The sequence below is a fragment of the Taudactylus pleione genome, unplaced genomic scaffold (genome assembly GCF_031769625.1).
Source record: "Taudactylus pleione unplaced genomic scaffold, aTauple2 ptg000497l, whole genome shotgun sequence".
Classification (NCBI taxonomy): Eukaryota; Metazoa; Chordata; class Amphibia; order Anura; family Myobatrachidae; genus Taudactylus; species Taudactylus pleione.
In genome coordinates, this window is record NW_028284899.1 from 1723984 (window position 1) to 1747255 (window position 23272).

Genomic DNA, 23272 nt, shown 5'->3' on the forward strand with positions numbered 1-23272 from the left:
AACTGGTTCCGACCAGCTTGCACAAAAACCCTAGACTGGTGTGCTGTTTCCTGGCTGCTGTGTGTGAAGATGTCCATCTACCCCAGGAGAGGGACCCCCTACCCCAACTATATCACAGTAAGCTGAGGCGTACTCAGCTGTGTGGCCGCCCGGCGCCATCCACCATCATGACCATCGACCACCGATGGTCATGATGGTGATCACAGCCTGCGACCTCCGTCGCAGTGCTGGGATCGCAAATGCAGCAAGGGGTGTCATACACCTCTTGCTGCATTTGCATTGTTGCAAGGATCGCAATTGCAAAGCTGCTTATTATATATATATATATATATATATATATATATAGCCTGCATGCAGCTTTGCAATTGTGAACCTTGCTGAATCAGGCCCTTTGTTCCTGTTGATTTATGCCATCCTCAGATGGCATAAATCACTTTATGCTAATGGAGGCATTCTCGCAGGAGAGGCATCTTCCGAATGGCAGCACTAGGGAGGTGTAGGGGGAGCAGGCTGCACCAGATGACACCATCCGAGGTGGTGATACCATAATAGCAGAGCTGCTCTGCTATTTTGGTGTCACCCCCTTGGATGGTGTCACTGAATAGTGAACATATTACACTCGCCCCGGGTATCAGGAGAGTCTGGAGGCTGCCCAGCAGCTCTCAGAGCGCTGGGCAAGCCCCCAGCGGGCGTGTACTGCAGAGAAGAGGGGCGTGACCTATCATGCCTTAGGTGTGAGTGAGGGGTGCATAATTGCCACATCAGTTGGGACACCAATGCATCTTCTGATCCCCCTCAACCCTGCTCCAATATGACACTGTGCACATGCATTGTCAGTTTCCCCAAATATGCCGAGGATGTAACTCGCAGGGACAGCAATTATCGCTATCACTGTCCCTGTGAACTAACTTTAGTACATAGCGGGATTATTTCATTATTAACGTCTGTTAATAATTACGGCAGTATATTTATAATTTACTTTTGCAAATTTCATTATATCATTCTTATTTATTATTATTACCTCTAATTCCATTTTATTTTACATTTTATTGACTAATAAGTAAATTTTTATATACGTACCTACAGTACATCTATATAATCTATGTATTAATATTATTGTTAAATTGCATGTGTGTGGGGTGTGGCAATAACACCTATCCCAGTGATGGAGAGATAATAAAGGATTGATAGTAGAAAGACCAATATTTCTTGTATACAGTAGCTGTTAGTCAGCTATGTACTAAACAGGTCTTCTGTCTCTGTAGCTCAGTCTTTCTCACCCTGCAGCAATGTAGCTGCCCCCCCTTTCATCTTTCACATATCCCAAATATCATCACCTGTGCCAAAAAGCATCGTCCAATCAGATCGGAGGGGATGGAGGTCAGCTCAGTGACAGTGATTTATTAATGGCAGCCACCTCTACACAATCTACCTTCTCCCAACAGCACAAATCAGTTCCACTCCTCCACCTGACTGAAGGGTTGAAGGCACACTGGCATTTCCCCACACTGAGCAGGACATTGTGTGTTCATTGTTGCTGATACCTGTTATTATCTCTCTGAGCCTGAGGTAAGTAATAATATCCATTCACATGCTGATGTGTATCACATATCTCAGGACTGTCCTTATTATGACTCTTTTATGTTCTGCGCAAACTTCATGTCACATAGCTGTGTAGTATGATGCCAGCCCTGGCAGAATGGGAAAGTACTTGTCTATGTGTACAGATAGCCATAGGCTGGCACAAGAAATTCTTTTAGAAGGCAGAAAAAGTTTAATGAAGTGCTTGACCCAAAAGTGATAGTCAGCGGCCTTTGAGATGGTACTTAGACCCTGTGTATTTCCAGCTGTACTCACAGTTATGGTAAGGGGGGCACACAGTTGTGTTACAAGGGCAGATGCCAGAAGCAGATTATGTGCATGTATATTTGTATGTACTTCCTTTTGAAAAAAACCCTGAAAGAGGGGAGAAACGCATCAACGGCTTTGATTGACTGCAAAAACACCTGCCACTGCCAGCAGTCCCAGAGAGTCTGAACCAGCACGCCTGACTGGATCCCCGCTGACTATCTGCGGCGGACCTCCGCTGACTTCCATTGTCATCTGCTTGCCTCAGTAGATCCCCACTGACAAACCACTACTATCTGCGGCGGGTGAACACTCAGGGGCCACACAATCTCTCCACTGCCATGACTTGTGGCTCCTGCAGTGGTAAGTGTGGACCGGTGGAGGATACAGGGCTCCCCCATTCACCATGACCTGTCGGCTCCGGTGTGTGGCAACACTACAGGTGAGAACGGTGCACAAACCGGCTTTCCCACTGAAAAGAGACCCATTGCACTGTAACCCTGGTTAAGGGTTAAAATAAGTACTGTACTCATAAATGATTGTAATATTTATAAATTTACAATTTGTGAGGTAAAGTATATGTATTTACTGTATATGTAGCTAATTGTATTCATGTACATGGCCCTTCTATAATTTATTCATACAGGTATATCTATTTTATGTATTTTTTATGTATTTCCATGGAATTGTATATGGTACTTCTTTCTTTGGTGGTGATTTGTCTCATTGTATGGGATACACGCAGACTAGAAGAATGGGCGGAGTGATTTAGCTGGGAGTGGTTTGGTTCCTGTCAGAAAAGGAAGGGCAGGGACAGAGAGAGATAAGAGGAGCTGCCAGCAGACTGAGAGGGCATGAGTGCTCACCCCCCCTGTGTCCCAGGTGACAGCTCTTGGGCACAGAGGGGTCTATTCGGAGAGGGAGCATGGAAGCTGGTAGAAGCAATGGTTCCTGCCTTGCCGGAAAGGCGGCTGTTGGTGCTGATGTGTGTCAGGAGTGGGTATAAGACAGCGGCACCCTGGCTGGCAGCTCTGAAAAAGCCATCTCCTGGGCTGGTGAGCAGTGGCAATGATGGAAGCTGCTGGCAGTGAGGATGCAGCAGCTGTAGCATCCTGTGACCAGGGGTAGAGAGCTGTATTCGGAAGGCAGCATAGCTCTTTGTCATACAGCTGATTGGCTATCCTATCTGATGAAGGCTCCCGAGGGCTTTAGTAAATGGCTGGACCAGCCCTAAGCAAGACAGCTGCTGGAAGTACTGCTGGGGACAGGTTGGCAGTGGCTGTGGTCATACCTCCCAACATCTGGTCGGAGGGATTTGGGACCTGCGTGTCCGAAAAGGGGCATGGCCTAATCCTAAAGGGCGTGTTCAGGTGACACGCCCCCGTTTATGTCACTAATGGGGCATGCCTAGCATCTCCGAGATGCTAGGCAGCCCCCGGGCTTCCCCCCGTACTCAGAGTATACGCTGTGCGCATGCGCACAGCATCTATTCTACCTCTGCATACACGCTGCTCTGCATAGCAGGGCAGCATGTATGCTTCTCCCAACTTCCCACCCCACCGCGGGACACTGCGGCCCGTGGGCGGGACAGCGGGACAGTCCCAGGAAAATGGGACTGTCCCGCTAAATGCGGGACAGTTGGGAGGTAAGCTGTGCCCTTTCAGATTCTCATCAGTGAATATTAAAGAGCAGAAAATACTAACAGATATCTACCTGTAACTAACAGGTATCGGTTGGAAATAGAGTAAAGCCCCCTTCAGCTGATCGAGCATAGGTAGGAGATAGAGGACACCTGCCAGCAAATAGCTAGTCCTCCCAGCTCAGTAAAGAGGGGTATCCTGGTATTGTACACAGCAGCAGTCAGTAGAGGTTCATCACTATTGGCTGTCAGTGAGTAAATCATATGCACAGCACACATACAGCTACAGTATAGTGAGAGAGCTGTGCAGTCACACCAATAGCAGGCCGTGTTACCTGCAGTTACTAGCCTCATGTACTATACCATACAGCTATGGTATAGTGAGAGAGAGCTGTGCAGTCACACCAATAGCAGGCCGTGTTACCTGCAGTTACTAGCCTCATGTACTGCACACATACAGCTACGGTATAGTGAGAGAGAGCTGGGCAGTCACACCAATAGCAGGCCGTGTTACCTGCAGTTACTAGCCTCATGTACTGTACACATACAGCTATGGTATAGTGAGAGAGAGCTGTGCAGTCACACCAATAGCAGGCCGTGTTACCTGCACTTACTAGCCTCATGTACTGTACACATACAGCTACTGTATAGTGAGAGAGAGCTGGGCAGTAACACCAATAGCAGGCCGTCTTACCTGCAGTTACTAGCCTCATGTACTGTACACATACAGCCACGGTATAGTGAGAGAGAGCTGGGCAGTCACACCAATAGCAGGGCGTGTTACCTGCAGTTACTAGCCTCATGTACTGTACACATACAGCTATGGTATAGTGAGAGAGAGCTGTGCAGTCACACCAATAGCAGGCCGTGTTACCTGCACTTACTAGCCTCATGTACTGTACACATACAGCTACTGTATAGTGAGAGAGAGCTGGGCAGTAACACCAATAGCAGGCCATGTTACCTGCAGTTACTAGCCTCATGTACTGTACACATACAGCTACGGTATAGTGAGAGAGCTGGGCAGTCACACCAATAGCAGGCAGTGTTACCTGCAGTTACTAGCCTCATGTACTGTACACATACAGCCACGGTATAGCGAGAGAGAGCTGGGCAGTCACACCAATAGCAGGCCGTGTTACCTGCAGTTACTAGCCTCATGTACTGTACATATACAGCTATGGTATAGTGAGAGAGAGAGCTGGGCAGTCACACCAATAGCAGGCCGTGTTACCTGCAGTTACTAGCCTCATGTACTGCACACATACAGCTACGGTATAGTGAGAGAGAAAGCTGGGCAGTCACACCAATAGCAGGCCGTGTTACCTGCAGTTACTAGCCTCATGTACTGTACACATACAGCTATGGTATAGTGAGAGAGAGCTGTGCAGTCACACCAATAGCAGGCTGTGTTACCTGCACTTACTAGCCTCATGTACTGTACACATACAGCTACTGTATAGTGAGAGAGAGCTGGGCAGTAACACCAATAGCAGGCCGTCTTACCTGCAGTTACTAGCCTCATGTACTGTACACATACAGCCACGGTATAGTGAGAGAGAGCTGTGCAGTCACACCAATAGCAGGCCGTGTTACCTGCAGTTACTAGCCTCATGTACTATACCATACAGCTATGGTATAGTGAGAGAGAGCTGTGCAGTCACACCAATAGCAGGCCGTGTTACCTGCAGTTACTAGCCTCATGTACTGCACACATACAGCTACGGTATAGTGAGAGAGAGCTGGGCAGTCACACCAATAGCAGGCCGTGTTACCTGCAGTTACTAGCCTCATGTACTGTACACATACAGCTATGGTATAGTGAGAGAGAGCTGTGCAGTCACACCAATAGCAGGCCGTGTTACCTGCACTTACTAGCCTCATGTACTGTACACATACAGCTACTGTATAGTGAGAGAGAGCTGGGCAGTAACACCAATAGCAGGCCGTCTTACCTGCAGTTACTAGCCTCATGTACTGTACACATACAGCCACGGTATAGTGAGAGAGAGCTGGGCAGTCACACCAATAGCAGGGCGTGTTACCTGCAGTTACTAGCCTCATGTACTGTACACATACAGCTATGGTATAGTGAGAGAGAGCTGTGCAGTCACACCAATAGCAGGCCGTGTTACCTGCACTTACTAGCCTCATGTACTGTACACATACAGCTACTGTATAGTGAGAGAGAGCTGGGCAGTAACACCAATAGCAGGCCATGTTACCTGCAGTTACTAGCCTCATGTACTGTACACATACAGCTACGGTATAGTGAGAGAGCTGGGCAGTCACACCAATAGCAGGCAGTGTTACCTGCAGTTACTAGCCTCATGTACTGTACACATACAGCCACGGTATAGCGAGAGAGAGCTGGGCAGTCACACCAATAGCAGGCCGTGTTACCTGCAGTTACTAGCCTCATGTACTGTACATATACAGCTATGGTATAGTGAGAGAGAGAGCTGGGCAGTCACACCAATAGCAGGCCGTGTTACCTGCAGTTACTAGCCTCATGTACTGCACACATACAGCTACGGTATAGTGAGAGAGAAAGCTGGGCAGTCACACCAATAGCAGGCCGTGTTACCTGCAGTTACTAGCCTCATGTACTGTACACATACAGCTATGGTATAGTGAGAGAGAGCTGTGCAGTCACACCAATAGCAGGCTGTGTTACCTGCACTTACTAGCCTCATGTACTGTACACATACAGCTACTGTATAGTGAGAGAGAGCTGGGCAGTAACACCAATAGCAGGCCGTCTTACCTGCAGTTACTAGCCTCATGTACTGTACACATACAGCCACGGTATAGTGAGAGAGAGCTGGGCAGTCACACCAATAGCAGGCCGTGTAACCTGCAGTTACTAGCCTCAAGTACTGTACATATACAGCTATGGTATAGTGAGAGAGAGAGCTGGGCAGTCACACCAATAGCAGGCCGTGTTACCTGCAGTTACTAGCCTCATGTACTGCACACATACAGCTACGGTATAGTGAGAGAGAAAGCTGGGCAGTCACACCAATAGCAGGCCGTGTTACCTGCAGTTACTAGCCTCATGTACTGTACACATACAGCTATGGTATAGTGAGAGAGAGCTGTGCAGTCACACCAATAGCAGGCCGTGTTACCTGCACTTACTAGCCTCATGTACTGTACACATACAGCTACTGTATAGTGAGAGAGAGCTGGGCAGTAACACCAATAGCAGGCCGTCTTACCTGCAGTTACTAGCCTCATGTACTGTACACATACAGCCACGGTATAGTGAGAGAGAGCTGGGCAGTCACACCAATAGCAGGCCGTGTTACCTGCAGTTACTAGCCTCATGTACTGTACACATACAGCTATGGTATAGTGAGAGAGAGCTGTGCAGTCACACCAATAGCAGGCTGTGTTACCTGCACTTACTAGCCTCATGTACTGTACACATACAGCTACTGTATAGTGAGAGAGAGCTGGGCAGTAACACCAATAGCAGGCCGTCTTACCTGCAGTTACTAGCCTCATGTACTGTACACATACAGCCACGGTATAGTGAGAGAGAGCTGGGCAGTCACACCAATAGCAGGGCGTGTTACCTGCAGTTACTAGCCTCATGTACTGTACACATACAGCTGTGGTATAGTGAGAGAGAGCTGTGCAGTCACACCAATAGCAGGCCGTGTTACCTGCACTTACTAGCCTCATGTACTGTGCACATACAGCTACTGTATAGTGAGAGAGAGCTGGGCAGTAACACCAATAGCAGGCCATGTTACCTGCAGTTACTAGCCTCATGTACTGTACACATACAGCTACGGTATAGTGAGAGAGCTGGGCAGTCACACCAATAGCAGGCAGTGTTACCTGCAGTTACTAGCCTCATGTACTGTACACATACAGCCACGGTATAGCGAGAGAGAGCTGGGCAGTCACACCAATAGCAGGCCGTGTTACCTGCAGTTACTAGCCTCATGTACTGTACATATACAGCTATGGTATAGTGAAAGAGAGAGCTGGGCAGTCACACCAATAGCAGGCCGTGTTACCTGCAGTTACTAGCCTCATGTACTGCACACATACAGCTACGGTATAGTGAGAGAGAAAGCTGGGCAGTCACACCAATAGCAGGCCGTGTTACCTGCAGTTACTAGCCTCATGTACTGTACACATACAGCTATGGTATAGTGAGAGAGAGCTGTGCAGTCACACCAATAGCAGGCCGTGTTACCTGCAGTTACTAGCCTCATGTACTGTACACATACAGCTACTGTATAGTGAGAGAGAGCTGGGCAGTAACACCAATAGCAGGCCGTCTTACCTGCAGTTACTAGCCTCATGTACTGTACACATACAGCCACGGTATAGTGAGAGAGAGCTGGGCAGTCACACCAATAGCAGGCCGTGTTACCTGCAGTTACTAGCCTCATGTACTGTACACATACAGCTATGGTATAGTGAGAGAGAGCTGGGCAGTAACACCAATAGCAGGCCATGTTACCTGCAGTTACTAGCCTCATGTACTGTACACATACAGCTACGGTATAGTGAGAGAGCTGGGCAGTCACACCAATAGCAGGCAGTGTTACCTGCAGTTAGTAGCCTCATGTACTGTACACATACAGCCACGGTATAGCGAGAGAGAGCTGGGCAGTCACACCAATAGCAGGCAGTGTTACCTGCAGTTACTAGCCTCATGTACTGCACACATACAGCTACGGTATAGTGAGAGAGAGCTGGGCGGCCACACCAATAGCAGGCCGTGTTACCTGCACTTACTAGCCTCATGTACTGTACACATACAGCTATGGTATAGTGAGAGAGCTGGGCAGTCACACCAATAGCAGGTCATGTTACCTGCAGTTACTAGCCTCATGTACTGCACACATACAGCTATGGTATAGTGAGAGAGAGCTGGGCAGTCACACCAATAGCAGGCCGTGTTACCTGCAGTTACTAGCCTCAAGTACTGTACATATACAGCTATGGTATAGTGAGAGAGAGCTGTGCAGTCACACCAATAGCAGGCCGTGTTACCTGCACTTACTAGCCTCATGTACTGTACACATACAGCTTCTGTATAGTGAGAGAGAGCTGGGCAGTAACACCAATAGCAGGCCATGTTACCTGCAGTTACTAGCCTCATGTACTGTACACATACAGCTACGGTATAGTGAGAGAGCTGGGCAGTCACACCAATAGCAGGCAGTGTTACCTGCAGTTACTAGCCTCATGTACTGTACACATACAGCCACGGTATAGCGAGAGAGAGCTGGGCAGTCACACCAATAGCAGGCAGTGTTACCTGCACTTACTAGCCTCATGTACTGCACACATACAGCTATGGTATAGTGAGAGAGAGCTGTGCAGTCACACCGATAGCAGGCCGTGTAACCTGCAGTTTCTAGCCTCAAGTACTGTACATATACAGCTATGGTATAGTGAGAGAGAGAGCTAGGCAGTCACACCAATAGCAGGCCGTGTTACCTGCAGTTACTAGCCTCATGTACTGCACACATACAGCTACGGTATAGTGAGAGAGAGCTGGGCAGTCACACCAATAGCAGGCCGTGTTACCTGCAGTTACTAGCCTCATGTACTGTACACATACAGCTATGGTATAGTGAGAGAGAGCTGTGCAGTCACACCAATAGCAGGCCGTGTTACCTGCACTTACTAGCCTCATGTACTGTACACATACAGCTACTGTATAGTGAGAGAGAGCTGGGCAGTAACACCAATAGCAGGCCGTCTTACCTGCAGTTACTAGCCTCATGTACTGTACACATACAGCCACGGTATAGTGAGAGAGAGCTGGGCAGTCACACCAATAGCAGGGCGTGTTACCTGCAGTTACTAGCCTCATGTACTGTACACATACAGCTATGGTATAGTGAGAGAGAGCTGTGCAGTCACACCAATAGCAGGCCATGTTACCTGCACTTACTAGCCTCATGTACTGTACACATACAGCTACTGTATAGTGAGAGAGAGCTGGGCAGTAACACCAATAGCAGGCCATGTTACCTGCAGTTACTAGCCTCATGTACTGTACACATACAGCTACGGTATAGTGAGAGAGCTGGGCAGTCACACCAATAGCAGGCAGTGTTACCTGCAGTTACTAGCCTCATGTACTGTACACATACAGCCACGGTATAGCGAGAGCTGGGCAGTCACACCAATAGCAGGCCGTGTTACCTGCAGTTACTAGCCTCATGTACTGTACATATACAGCTATGGTATAGTGAGAGAGAGAGCTGGGCAGTCACACCAATAGCAGGCCGTGTTACCTGCAGTTACTAGCCTCATGTACTGCACACATACAGCTACGGTATAGTGAGAGAGAAAGCTGGGCAGTCACACCAATAGCAGGCCGTGTTACCTGCAGTTACTAGCCTCATGTACTGTACACATACAGCTATGGTATAGTGAGAGAGAGCTTTGCAGTCACACCAATAGCAGGCTGTGTTACCTGCACTTACTAGCCTCATGTACTGTACACATACAGCTACTGTATAGTGAGAGAGAGCTGGGCAGTAACAACAATAGCAGGCCGTCTTACCTGCAGTTACTAGCCTCATGTACTGTACACATACAGCCACGGTATAGTGAGAGAGAGCTGGGCAGTCACACCAATAGCAGGCCGTGTAACCTGCAGTTACTAGCCTCAAGTACTGTACATATACAGCTATGGTATAGTGAGAGAGAGAGCTGGGCAGTCACACCAATAGCAGGCCATGTTACCTGCAGTTACTAGCCTCATGTACTGTACACATACAGCTATGGTATAGTGAGAGAGAGCTGTGCAGTCACACCAGTAGCAGGCCGTGTTACCTGCACTTACTAGCCTCATGTACTGTACACATACAGCTACTGTATAGTGAGAGAGAGCTGGGCAGTAACACCAATAGCAGGCCGTCTTACCTGCAGTTACTAGCCTCATGTACTGTACACATACAGCCACCGTATAGTGAGAGAGAGCTGGGCAGTCACACCAATAGCAGGCCGTGTTACCTGCAGTTACTAGCCTCATGTACTGTACACATACAGCTATGGTATAGTGAGAGAGAGCTGTGCAGTCACACCAATAGCAGGCCGTGTTACCTGCACTTACTAGCCTCATGTACTGTACACATACAGCTACTGTATAGTGAGAGAGAGCTGGGCAGTAACACCAATAGCAGGCCGTCTTACCTGCAGTTACTAGCCTCATGTACTGTACACATACAGCCACGGTATAGTGAGAGAGAGCTGGGCAGTCACACCAATAGCAGGGCGTGTTACCTGCAGTTACTAGCCTCATGTACTGTACACATACAGCTGTGGTATAGTGAGAGAGAGCTGTGCAGTCACACCAATAGCAGGCCGTGTTACCTGCACTTACTAGCCTCATGTACTGTGCACATACAGCTACTGTATAGTGAGAGAGAGCTGGGCAGTAACACCAATAGCAGGCCATGTTACCTGCAGTTACTAGCCTCATGTACTGTACACATACAGCTACGGTATAGTGAGAGAGCTGGGCAGTCACACCAATAGCAGGCAGTGTTACCTGCAGTTACTAGCCTCATGTACTGTACACATACAGCCACGGTATAGCGAGAGAGAGCTGGGCAGTCACACCAATAGCAGGCCGTGTTACCTGCAGTTACTAGCCTCATGTACTGTACATATACAGCTATGGTATAGTGAAAGAGAGAGCTGGGCAGTCACACCAATAGCAGGCCGTGTTACCTGCAGTTACTAGCCTCATGTACTGCACACATACAGCTACGGTATAGTGAGAGAGAAAGCTGGGCAGTCACACCAATAGCAGGCCGTGTTACCTGCAGTTACTAGCCTCATGTACTGTACACATACAGCTATGGTATAGTGAGAGAGAGCTGTGCAGTCACACCAATAGCAGGCCGTGTTACCTGCAGTTACTAGCCTCATGTACTGTACACATACAGCTACTGTATAGTGAGAGAGAGCTGGGCAGTAACACCAATAGCAGGCCGTCTTACCTGCAGTTACTAGCCTCATGTACTGTACACATACAGCCACGGTATAGTGAGAGAGAGCTGGGCAGTCACACCAATAGCAGGCCGTGTTACCTGCAGTTACTAGCCTCATGTACTGTACACATACAGCTATGGTATAGTGAGAGAGAGCTGTGCAGTCACACCAATAGCAGGCCGTGTTACCTGCACTTACTAGCCTCATGTACTGTACACATACAGCTACTGTATAGTGAGAGAGAGCTGGGCAGTAACACCAATAGCAGGCTATGTTACCTGCAGTTACTAGCCTCATGTACTGTACACATACAGCTACGGTATAGTGAGAGAGCTGGGCAGTCACAACAATAGCAGGCAGTGTTACCTGCAGTTAGTAGCCTCATGTACTGTACACATACAGCCACGGTATAGCGAGAGAGAGCTGGGCAGTCACACCAATAGCAGGCAGTGTTACCTGCAGTTACTAGCCTCATGTACTGCACACATACAGCTACGGTATAGTGAGAGAGAGCTGGGCGGCCACACCAATAGCAGGCCGTGTTACCTGCACTTACTAGCCTCATGTACTGTACACATACAGCTATGGTATAGTGAGAGAGCTGGGCAGTCACACCAATAGCAGGTCATGTTACCTGCAGTTACTAGCCTCATGTACTGCACACATACAGCTATGGTATAGTGAGAGAGAGCTGGGCAGTCACACCAATAGCAGGCCGTGTTACCTGCAGTTACTAGCCTCAAGTACTGTACATATACAGCTATGGTATAGTGAGAGAGAGCTGTGCAGTCACACCAATAGCAGGCCGTGTTACCTGCACTTACTAGCCTCATGTACTGTACACATACAGCTACTGTATAGTGAGAGAGAGCTGGGCAGTAACACCAATAGCAGGCCATGTTACCTGCAGTTACTAGCCTCATGTACTGTACACATACAGCTACGGTATAGTGAGAGAGTTGGGCAGTCACACCAATAGCAGGCAGTGTTACCTGCAGTTACTAGCCTCATGTACTGTACACATACAGCCTCGGTATAGCGAGAGAGAGCTGGGCAGTCACACCAATAGCAGGCAGTGTTACCTGCACTTACTAGCCTCATGTACTGCACACATACAGCTATGGTATAGTGAGAGAGCTGGGCAGTCACACCAATAGCAGGTCATGTTACCTGCAGTTACTAGCCTCATGTACTGCACACATACAGCTATGGTATAGTGAGAGAGAGCTGGGCAGTCACACCAATAGCAGGCCGTGTTACCTGCAGTTACTAGCCTCAAGTACTGTACATATACAGCTATGGTATAGTGAGAGAGAGCTGTGCAGTCACACCAATAGCAGGCAGTGTTACCTGCACTTACTAGCCTCATGTACTGTACACATACAGCTACTGTATAGTGAGAGAGAGCTGGGCAGTAACACCAATAGCAGGCCGTCTTACCTGCAGTTACTAGCCTCATGTACTGTACACATACAGCCACGGTATAATGAGAGAGAGCTGGGCAGTCACACCAATAGCAGGGCGTGTTACCTGCAGTTACTAGCCTCATGTACTGTACACATACAGCTATGGTATAGTGAGAGAGAGCTGTGCAGTCACACCAATAGCAGGCCGTGTTACCTGCACTTACTAGCCTCATGTACTGTACACATACAGCTACTGTATAGTGAGAGAGAGCTGGGCAGTAACACCAATAGCAGGCCATGTTACCTGCAGTTACTAGCCTCATGTACTGTACACATACAGCTACGGTATAGTGAGAGAGCTGGGCAGTCACACCAATAGCAGGCAGTGTTACCTGCAGTTACTAGCCTCATGTACTGTACACATACAGCCACGGTATAGCGAGAGAGAGCTGGGCAGTCACACCAATAGCAGGCCGTGTTACCTGCAGTTACTAGCCTCATGTACTGTACATATACAGCTATGGTATAGTGAGAGAGAGAGCTGGGCAGTCACACCAATAGCAGGCCGTGTTACCTGCAGTTACTAGCCTCATGTACTGCACACATACAGCTACGGTATAGTGAGAGAGAAAGCTGGGCAGTCACACCAATAGCAGGCCGTGTTACCTGCAGTTACTAGCCTCATGTACTGTACACATACAGCTATGGTGTAGTGAGAGAGAGAGCTGTGCAGTCACACCAATAGCAGGCCGTGTTACCTGCACTTACTAGCCTCATGTACTGTACACATACAGCTACTGTATAGTGAGAGAGAGCTGGGCAGTAACACCAATAGCAGGCCGTCTTACCTGCAGTTACTAGCCTCATGTACTGTACACATACAGCCACGGTATAGTGAGAGAGAGCTGGGCAGTCACACCAATAGCAGGCCGTGTTACCTGCAGTTACTAGACTCATGTACTGCACACATACAACTACGGTATAGTGAGAGAGAAAGCTGGGCAGTCACACCAATAGCAGGCCGTGTTACCTGCAGTTACTAGCCTCATGTACTGTACACATACAGCTATGGTATAGTGAGAGAGAGCTGTGCAGTCACACCAATAGCAGGCCGTGTTACCTGCACTTACTAGCCTCATGTACTGTACACATACAGCTACTGTATAGTGAGAGAGCTGGGCAGTCACACCAATAGCAGGCCGTGTTACCTGCACTTACTAGCCTCATGTACTGTACACATACAGCCACGGTATAGCGAGAGAGAGCTGGGCAGTCACACCAATAGCAGTCCGTGTTACCTGCAGTTACTAGCCTCATGTACTGTACATATACAGCTATGGTATAGTGAGAGAGAGAGCTGGGCAGTCACACCAATAGCAGGCCGTGTTACCTGCAGTTACTAGCCTCATGTACTGCACACATACAGCTACGGTATAGTGAGAGAGAAAGCTGGGCAGTCACACCAATAGCAGGCCGTGTTACCTGCAGTTACTAGCCTCATGTACTGTACACATACAGCTATGGTATAGTGAGAGAGAGCTGTGCAGTCACACCAATAGCAGGCTGTGTTACCTGCACTTACTAGCCTCATGTACTGTACACATACAGCTACTGTATAGTGATAGAGAGCTGGGCAGTAACACCAATAGCAGGCCGTCTTACCTGCAGTTACTAGCCTCATGTACTGTACACATACAGCCACGGTATACTGAGAGAGAGCTGGGCAGTCACACCAATAGCAGGCCGTGTAACCTGCAGTTACTAGCCTCAAGTACTGTACATATACAGCTATGGTATAGTGAGAGAGAGAGCTGGGCAGTCACACCAATAGCAGGCCGTGTTACCTGCAGTTACTAGCCTCATGTACTGCACACATACAGCTACGGTATAGTGAGAGAGAAAGCTGGGCAGTCACACCAATAGCAGGCCGTGTTACCTGCAGTTACTAGCCTCATGTACTGTACACATACAGCTATGGTATAGTGAGAGAGAGCTGTGCAGTCACACCAATAGCAGGCCGTGTTACCTGCACTTACTAGCCTCATGTACTGTACACATACAGCTACTGTATAGTGAGAGAGAGCTGGGCAGTAACACCAATAGCAGGCCGTCTTACCTGCAGTTACTAGCCTCATGTACTGTACACATACAGCCACGGTATAGTGAGAGAGAGCTGGGCAGTCACACCAATAGCAGGCCGTGTTACCTGCAGTTACTAGCCTCATGTACTGTACACATACAGCTATGGTATAGTGAGAGAGAGCTGTGCAGTCACACCAATAGCAGGCCGTGTTACCTGCACTTACTAGCCTCATGTACTGTACACATACAGCTACTGTATAGTGAGAGAGAGCTGGGCAGTAACACCAATAGCAGGCCATCTTACCTGCAGTTACTAGCCTCATGTACTGTACACATACAGCCACGGTATAGTGAGAGAGAGCTGGGAAGTCACACCAATAGCAGGGCGTGTTACCTGCAGTTACTAGCCTCATGTACTGTACACATACAGCTGTGGTATAGTGAGAGAGAGCTGTGCAGTCACACCAATAGCAGGCCGTGTTACCTGCACTTACTAGCCTCATGTACTGTGCACATACAGCTACTGTATAGTGAGAGAGAGCTGGGCAGTAACACCAATAGCAGGCCATGTTACCTGCAGTTACTAGCCTCATGTACTGTACACATACAGCTACGGTATAGTGAGAGAGCTGGGCAGTCACACCAATAGCAGGCAGTGTTACCTGCAGTTACTAGCCTCATGTACTGTACACATACAGCCACGGTATAGCGAGAGAGAGCTGGGCAGTCACACCAATAGCAGGCCGTGTTACCTGCAGTTACTAGCCTCATGTACTGTACATATACAGCTATGGTATAGTGAAAGAGAGAGCTGGGCAGTCACACCAATAGCAGGCCGTGTTACCTGCAGTTACTAGCCTCATGTACTGCACACATACAGCTACGGTATAGTGAGAGAGAAAGCTGGGCAGTCACACCAATAGCAGGCCGTGTTACCTGCAGTTACTAGCCTCATGTACTGTACACATACAGCTATGGTATAGTGAGAGAGAGCTGTGCAGTCACACCAATAGCAGGCCGTGTTACCTGCAGTTACTAGCCTCATGTACTGTACACATACAGCTACTGTATAGTGAGAGAGAGCTGGGCAGTAACACCAATAGCAGGCCGTCTTACCTGCAGTTACTAGCCTCATGTACTGTACACATACAGCCACGGTATAGTGAGAGAGAGCTGGGCAGTCACACCAATAGCAGGCCGTGTTACCTGCAGTTACTAGCCTCATGTACTGTACACATACAGCTATGGTATAGTGAGAGAGAGCTGTGCAGTCACACCAATAGCAGGCCGTGTTACCTGCACTTACTAGCCTCATGTACTGTACACATACAGCTACTGTATAGTGAGAGAGAGCTGGGCAGTAACACCAATAGCAGGCCATGTTACCTGCAGTTACTAGCCTCATGTACTGTACACATACAGCTACGGTATAGTGAGAGAGCTGGGCAGTCACACCAATAGCAGGCAGTGTTACCTGCAGTTAGTAGCCTCATGTACTGTACACCTACAGCCACGGTATAGCGAGAGAGAGCTGGGCAGTCACACCAATAGCAGGCAGTGTTACCTGCAGTTACTAGCCTCATGTACTGCACACATACAGCTACGGTATAGTGAGAGAGAGCTGGGCGGCCACACCAATAGCAGGCCGTGTTACCTGCACTTACTAGCCTCATGTACTGTACACATACAGCTATGGTATAGTGAGAGAGCTGGGCAGTCACACCAATAGCAGGTCATGTTACCTGCAGTTACTAGCCTCATGTACTGCACACATACAGCTATGGTATAGTGAGAGAGAGCTGGGCAGTCACACCAATAGCAGGCCGTGTTACCTGCAGTTACTAGCGTCAAGTACTGTACATATACAGCTATGGTATAGTGAGAGAGAGCTGTGCAGTCACACCAATAGCAGGCCGTGTTACCTGCACTTACTAGCCTCATGTACTGTACACATACAGCTACTGTATAGTGAGAGAGAGCTGGGCAGTAACACCAATAGCAGGCCATGTTACCTGCAGTTACTAGCCTCATGTACTGTACACATACAGCTACGGTATAGTGAGAGAGCTGGGCAGTCACACCAATAGCAGGCAGTGTTACCTGCAGTTACTAGCCTCATGTACTGTACACATACAGCCACGGTATAGCGAGAGAGAGCTGGGCAGTCACACCAATAGCAGGCAGTGTTACCTGCACTTACTAGCCTCATGTACTGCACACATACAGCTATGGTATAGTGAGAGAGCTGGGCAGTCACACCAATAGCAGGTCATGTTACCTGCAGTTACTAGCCTCATGTACTGCACACATACAGCTATGGTATAGTGAGAGAGAGCTGGGCAGTCACACCAATAGCAGGCCGTGTTACCTGCAGTTACTAGCCTCAAGTACTGTACATATACAGCTATGGTATAGTGAGAGAGAGCTGTGCAGTCACACCAATAGCAGGCAGTGTTACCTGCACTTACTAGCCTCATGTACTGTACACATACAGCTACTGTATAGTGAGAGAGAGCTGGGCAGTAACACCAATAGCAGGCCGTCTTACCTGCAGTTACTAGCCTCATGTACTGTACACATACAGCCACGGTATAATGAGAGAGAGCTTGGCAGTCACACCAATAGCAGGGTGTGTTACCTGCAGTTACTAGCCTCATGTACTGTACACATACAGCTATGGTATAGTGAGAGAGAGCTGTGCAGTCACACCAATAGCAGGCCGTGTTACCTGCACTTACTAGCCTCATGTACTGTACACATACAGCTACTGTATAGTGAGAGAGAGCTGGGCAGTAACACCAATAGCAGGCCATGTTACCTGCAGTTACTAGCCTCATGTACTGTACACATACAGCTACGGTATAGTGAGAGAGCTGGGCAGTCACACCAATAGCAGGCAGTGTTACCTGCAGTTACTAGCCTCATGTACTGTACACATACAGCCACGGTATAGCGAGAGAGAGCTGGGCAGTCACACCAATAGCAGGCCGTGTTACCTGCAGTTACTAGCCTCATGTACTGTACATATACAGCTATGGTATAGTGAGAGAGAGAGCTGGGCAGTCACACCAATAGCAGGCGTGTTACCTGCAGTTACTAGCCTCATGTACTGCACACATACAGCTACGGTATAGTGAGAGAGAAAGCTGGGCAGTCACACCAATAGCAGGCCGTGTTACCTGCAGTTACTAGCCTCATGTACTGTACACATACAGCTATGGTGTAGTGAGAGAGAGCTGTGCAGTCACACCAATAGCAGGCCGTGTTACCTGCACTTACTAGCCTCATGTACTGTACACATACAGCTACTGTATAGTGAGAGAGAGCTGGGCAGTAACACCAATAGCAGGCCGTCTTACCTGCAGTTACTAGCCTCATGTACTGTACACATACAGCCACGGTATAGTGAGAGAGAGCTGGGCAGTCACACCAATAGCAGGCCGTGTTACCTGCAGTTACTAGACTCATGTACTGCACACATACAGCTACGGTATAGTGAGAGAGAAAGCTGGGCAGTCACACCAATAGCAGGCCGTGTTACCTGCAGTTACTAGCCTCATGTACTGTACACATACAGCTATGGTATAGTGAGAGAGAGCTGTGCAGTCACACCAATAGCAGGCCGTGTTACCTGCACTTACTAGCCTCATGTACTGTACACATTAAGCTACTGTATAGTGAGAGAGCTGGGCAGTCACACCAATAGCAGGCCGTGTTACCTGCACTTACTAGCCTCATGTACTGTACACATACAGCTACTGTATAGTGAGAGAGAGCTGGGCAGTAACACCAATAGCAGGCCGTCTTACCTGCAGTTACTAGCCTCATGTACTGTACACATACAGCCACGGTATAGTGAGAGAGAGCTGGGCTGTCACACCAATAGCAGGGCGTGTTACCTGCAGTTACTAGCCTCATGTACTGTACACATACAGCTATGGTATAGTGAGAGAGAGCTGTGCAGTCACACCAATAGCAGGCCGTGTTACCTGCACTTACTAGCCTCATGTACTGTGTACATACAGCTACTGTATAGTGAGAGAGAGCTGGGCAGTAACACCAATAGCAGGCCATGTTACCTGCAGTTACTAGCCTCATGTACTGTACACATACAGCTACGGTATAATGAGAGAGCTGGGCAGTCACACCAATAGCAGGCAGTGTTACCTGCAGTTACTAGCCTCATGTACTGTACACATACAGCCACGGTATAGCGAGAGAGAGCTGGGCAGTCACACCAATAGCAGGCCGTGTTACCTGCAGTTACTAGCCTCATGTACTGTACATATACAGCTATGGTATAGTGAGAGAGAGAGCTGGGCAGTCACACCAATAGCAGGCCGTGTTACCTGCACTTACTAGCCTCATGTACTGTACACATACAGCTACTGTATAGTGAGAGAGAGCTGGGCAGTAACACCAATAGCAGGCCGTCTTACCTGCAGTTACTAGCCTCATGTACTGTACACATACAGCCACGGTATAGTGAGAGAGAGCTGGGCAGTCACACCAATAGCAGGCCGTGTTACCTGCAGTTACTAGCCTCATGTACTGTACACATACAGCTATGGTATAGTGAGAGAGAGCTGTGCAGTCCCACCAATAGCAGTCCGTGTTACCTGCACTTACTAGCCTCATGTACTGTACACATACAGCTACTGTATAGTGAGAGAGAGCTGGGCAGTAACACCAATAGCAGGCCATGTTACCTGCAGTTACTAGCCTCATGTACTGTACACATACAGCTACGGTATAGTGAGAGAGCTGGGCAGTCACACCAATAGCAGGCAGTGTTACCTGCAGTTACTAGCCTCATGTACTGTACACATACAGCCACGGTATAGCGAGAGAGAGCTGGGCAGTCACACCAATAGCAGGCAGTGTTACCTGCAGTTACTAGCCTCATGTACTGCACACATACAGCTACGGTATAGTGAGAGAGAGCTGGGCGGCCACACCAATAGCAGGCCGTGTTACCTGCACTTACTAGCCTCATGTACTGCACACATACAGCTACAGTATAGTGAGAGATAGCTGGGCAGTCACACCAATAGCAGGCCATGTAACCTGCACTTACTAGCCTCATGTACTGCACACATACAGCTATGGTATAGTGAGATAGAGCTGGGCAGTCACACCAATAGCAGGCAGTGTTACCTTCACTTACTAGCCTCATGTACTGCACACATACAGCTATGGTATAGTGAGAGAGCTGGGCAGTCACACCAATAGCAGGTCATGTTACCTGCACTTACTAGCCTCATGTACTGCACACATACAGCTATGGTATAGTGTGAGAGAGCTGGGCAGTCACACCAATAGCAGGCAGTGTTACCTGCAATTACTAGCCTCATGTACTGCACACATACAGCTATGGTATAGTGAGAGAGCTGGGCAGTCACACCAATAGCAGGTCATGTTACCTGCACTTACTAGCCTCATGTACTGCACACATACAGCTATGGTATAGTGAGAGAGAGCTGGGCAGTAACACCAATAGCAGGCCGTCTTACCTGCAGTTACTAGCCTCATGTACTGTACACATACAGCTACTGTATAGTGAGAGAGAGCTGGGCAGTAACACCAATAGCAGGCCGTCTTACCTGCAGTTACTAGCCTCATGTACTGTACACATACAGCCACGGTATAGTGAGAGAGAGCTGTGCAGTCACACCAATAGCAGGCCGTGTTACCTGCACTTACTAGCCTCATGTACTGTACACATACAGCTACTGTATAGTGAGAGAGAGCGGGGCAGTAACACCAATAGCAGGCCATGTTACCTGCAGTTACTAGCCTCATGTACTGTACACATACAGCTACGGTATAGTGAGAGAGCTGGGCAGTCACACCAATAGCAGGCAGTGTTACCTGCAGTTACTAGCCTCATGTACTGTACACATACAGCCACGGTATAGCGAGAGAGAGCTGGGCAGTCACACCATTAGCAGGCAGTGTTACCTGGACTTACTAGCCTCATGTACTGCACACATACCGCTACAGTATAGTGAGAGAGAGCTGGGCAGTCACACCAATAGCAGGCCATGTAACCTGCACTTACTAGCCTCATGTACTGCACACATACAGTTATGGTATAGTGAGAGAGAGCTGGGCAGTCACACCAATAGCAGGCAGTGTTACCTGCACTTACTAGCCTCATGTACTGCACACATACAGCTATGGTATAGTGAGAGAGCTGGGCAGTCACACCAATAGCAGGTCATGTTACCTGCAGTTACTAGCCTCATATACTGCACACATACAGCTATGGTATAGTGAGAGAGAGCTGGGCAGTCACACCAATAGCAGGCCGTGTTACCTGCAGTTACTAGCCTCAAGTACTGTACATATACAGCTATGGTATAGTGAGAGAGAAAGCTGGGCAGTCACACCAATAGCAGGCCGTGTTCCCTGCAGCTACTAGCCTCATGTACTGCCCACATACAGCTACGGTATAGCGAGAGAGAGAGCTGGGCAGTCACACCAATAGCAGGCAGTGTTACCTGCAGTTACTAGCCTCATGTACTGTACACATACAGCTACTGTATAGTGAGAGAGAGCTGGGTAGTAACACCAATAGCAGGCCGTGTTACCTGCAGTTACTAGCCTCATTTACTGCACACATACAGCTACAGTATAGCGAGAGAGAGAGCTGGGCAGTCACACCAATAGCAGGCAGTGTTACCTGCATTTACTAGCCTCATGTACTGTACACATACAGCTACGGTATAGCGAGAGAGAGAGCTGGGCAGTCACACCAATAGCAGGCCATGTTTCCTGCACTTACTAGCCTCATGTACTGCACACATACAGCTACGGTATAGCGAGAGAGAGAGCTGGACAGTCACACCAATAGCAGGCAGTGTTACCTGCAGTTACTAGCCTCATGTACTGTACACATACAGCTACTGCATAGTGAGAGAGAGCTGGGCAGTAACACCAATAGCAGGCCGTGTTAGCTGCAGTTTCTAGCCTCATGTACTGCACACATACAGCTACAGTATAGTGAGAGAGAGCTGGGCAGTCACACCAATAGCAGGTCATGTTACTTGCACTAACTAGCCTCATGTACTACACACATACAGCTATGGTATAGTGAGAGAGAGCTGGGCAGTCACACCAATAGCAGGCCGTGTTACCTGCAGTTACTAGCCTCATGTACTGTACATATACAGCTATGGTATAGTGAGAGAGAGCTGGGCAGTCACACCAATAGCAGGCCGTGTTCCCTGCAGTTACTAGCCTCATGTACTGTACACATACAGCTATGGTATAGTGAGAGAGAGCTGTGCAGTCACACCAATAGCAGGCCATGTTACCTGCAGTTACTAGCCTCATGTACTGCACACATACAGCTACGGTATAGCGAGAGAGAGAGCTGGGCTGTCACACCAATAGCAGGCAGTGTTACCTGCATTTACTAGCCTCATGCACTGTACACATACAGCCACGGTACAGTGAGAGAGAGCTGGGCAGTCACACCAATAGCAGGGCGTGTTACCTGCAGTTACTAGCCTCATGTACTATACACATACAGCTATGGTATAGTGAGAGAGAGCTGTGCAGTCACACCAATAGCAGGCCGTGTTACCTGCACTTACTAGCCTCATGTACTGTTCTCATACAGCTACTGTATAGTGAGAGAGAGCTGGGCAGTAACACCAATAGCAGGCCATGTTACCTGCAGTTACTAGCCTCATGTACTGTACACATACAGCTACGGTATAGTGAGAGAGCTGGGCAGTCACACCAATAGCAGGCAGTGTTACCTGCAGTTATAAGCCTCATGTACTGTACACATACAGCCACGGTATAGCGAGAGAGAGCTGGGCAGTCACACCAATAGCAGGGCGTGTTACCTGCAGTTACTAGCCTCATGTACTGTACATATACAGCTATGGTATATTGAGAGAGAGAGCTGGGCAGTCACACCAATAGCAGGCCGTGTTACCTGCAGTTACTAGCCTCATGTACTGCACACATACAGCTACGGTATAGTGAGAGAGAAAGCTGGGCAGTCACACCAATAGCAGGCTGTGTTACCTGCAGTTACTAGCCTCATGTACTGTACACATACAGCTATGGTATAGTGAGAGAGAGCTGTGCAGTCACACCAATAGCAGGCCGTGTTACCTGCACTTACTAGCCTCATGTACTGTACACATACAGCTACTGTATAGTGAGAGAGAGCTGGGCAGTAACACCAATAGCAGGCCGTCTTACCTGCAGTTATTAGCCTCATGTACTGTACACATACAGCCACGGTATAGTGAGAGAGAGCTGGGCAGTCACACCAATAGCAGGCCGTGTTACC

General features: G+C 48.6%; 1 protein-coding gene across 1 annotated transcript in view; it reads left to right on the top strand.

Moving 5' to 3' along the window:
• Positions 1 to 1428: 1428 nt before the first annotated feature.
• LOC148502422 (putative glycine N-acyltransferase-like protein 1B) overlaps positions 1429 to 23272 on the top strand; it is a 97200-nt gene continuing 75356 nt past the window's right edge. Inside the window, exon 1 of the mRNA XM_088449817.1 lies at positions 1429 to 1569. The gene's annotated coding sequence lies outside the window, so the exon portion shown is untranslated. The remainder of the gene's footprint in view (positions 1570 to 23272) is intronic.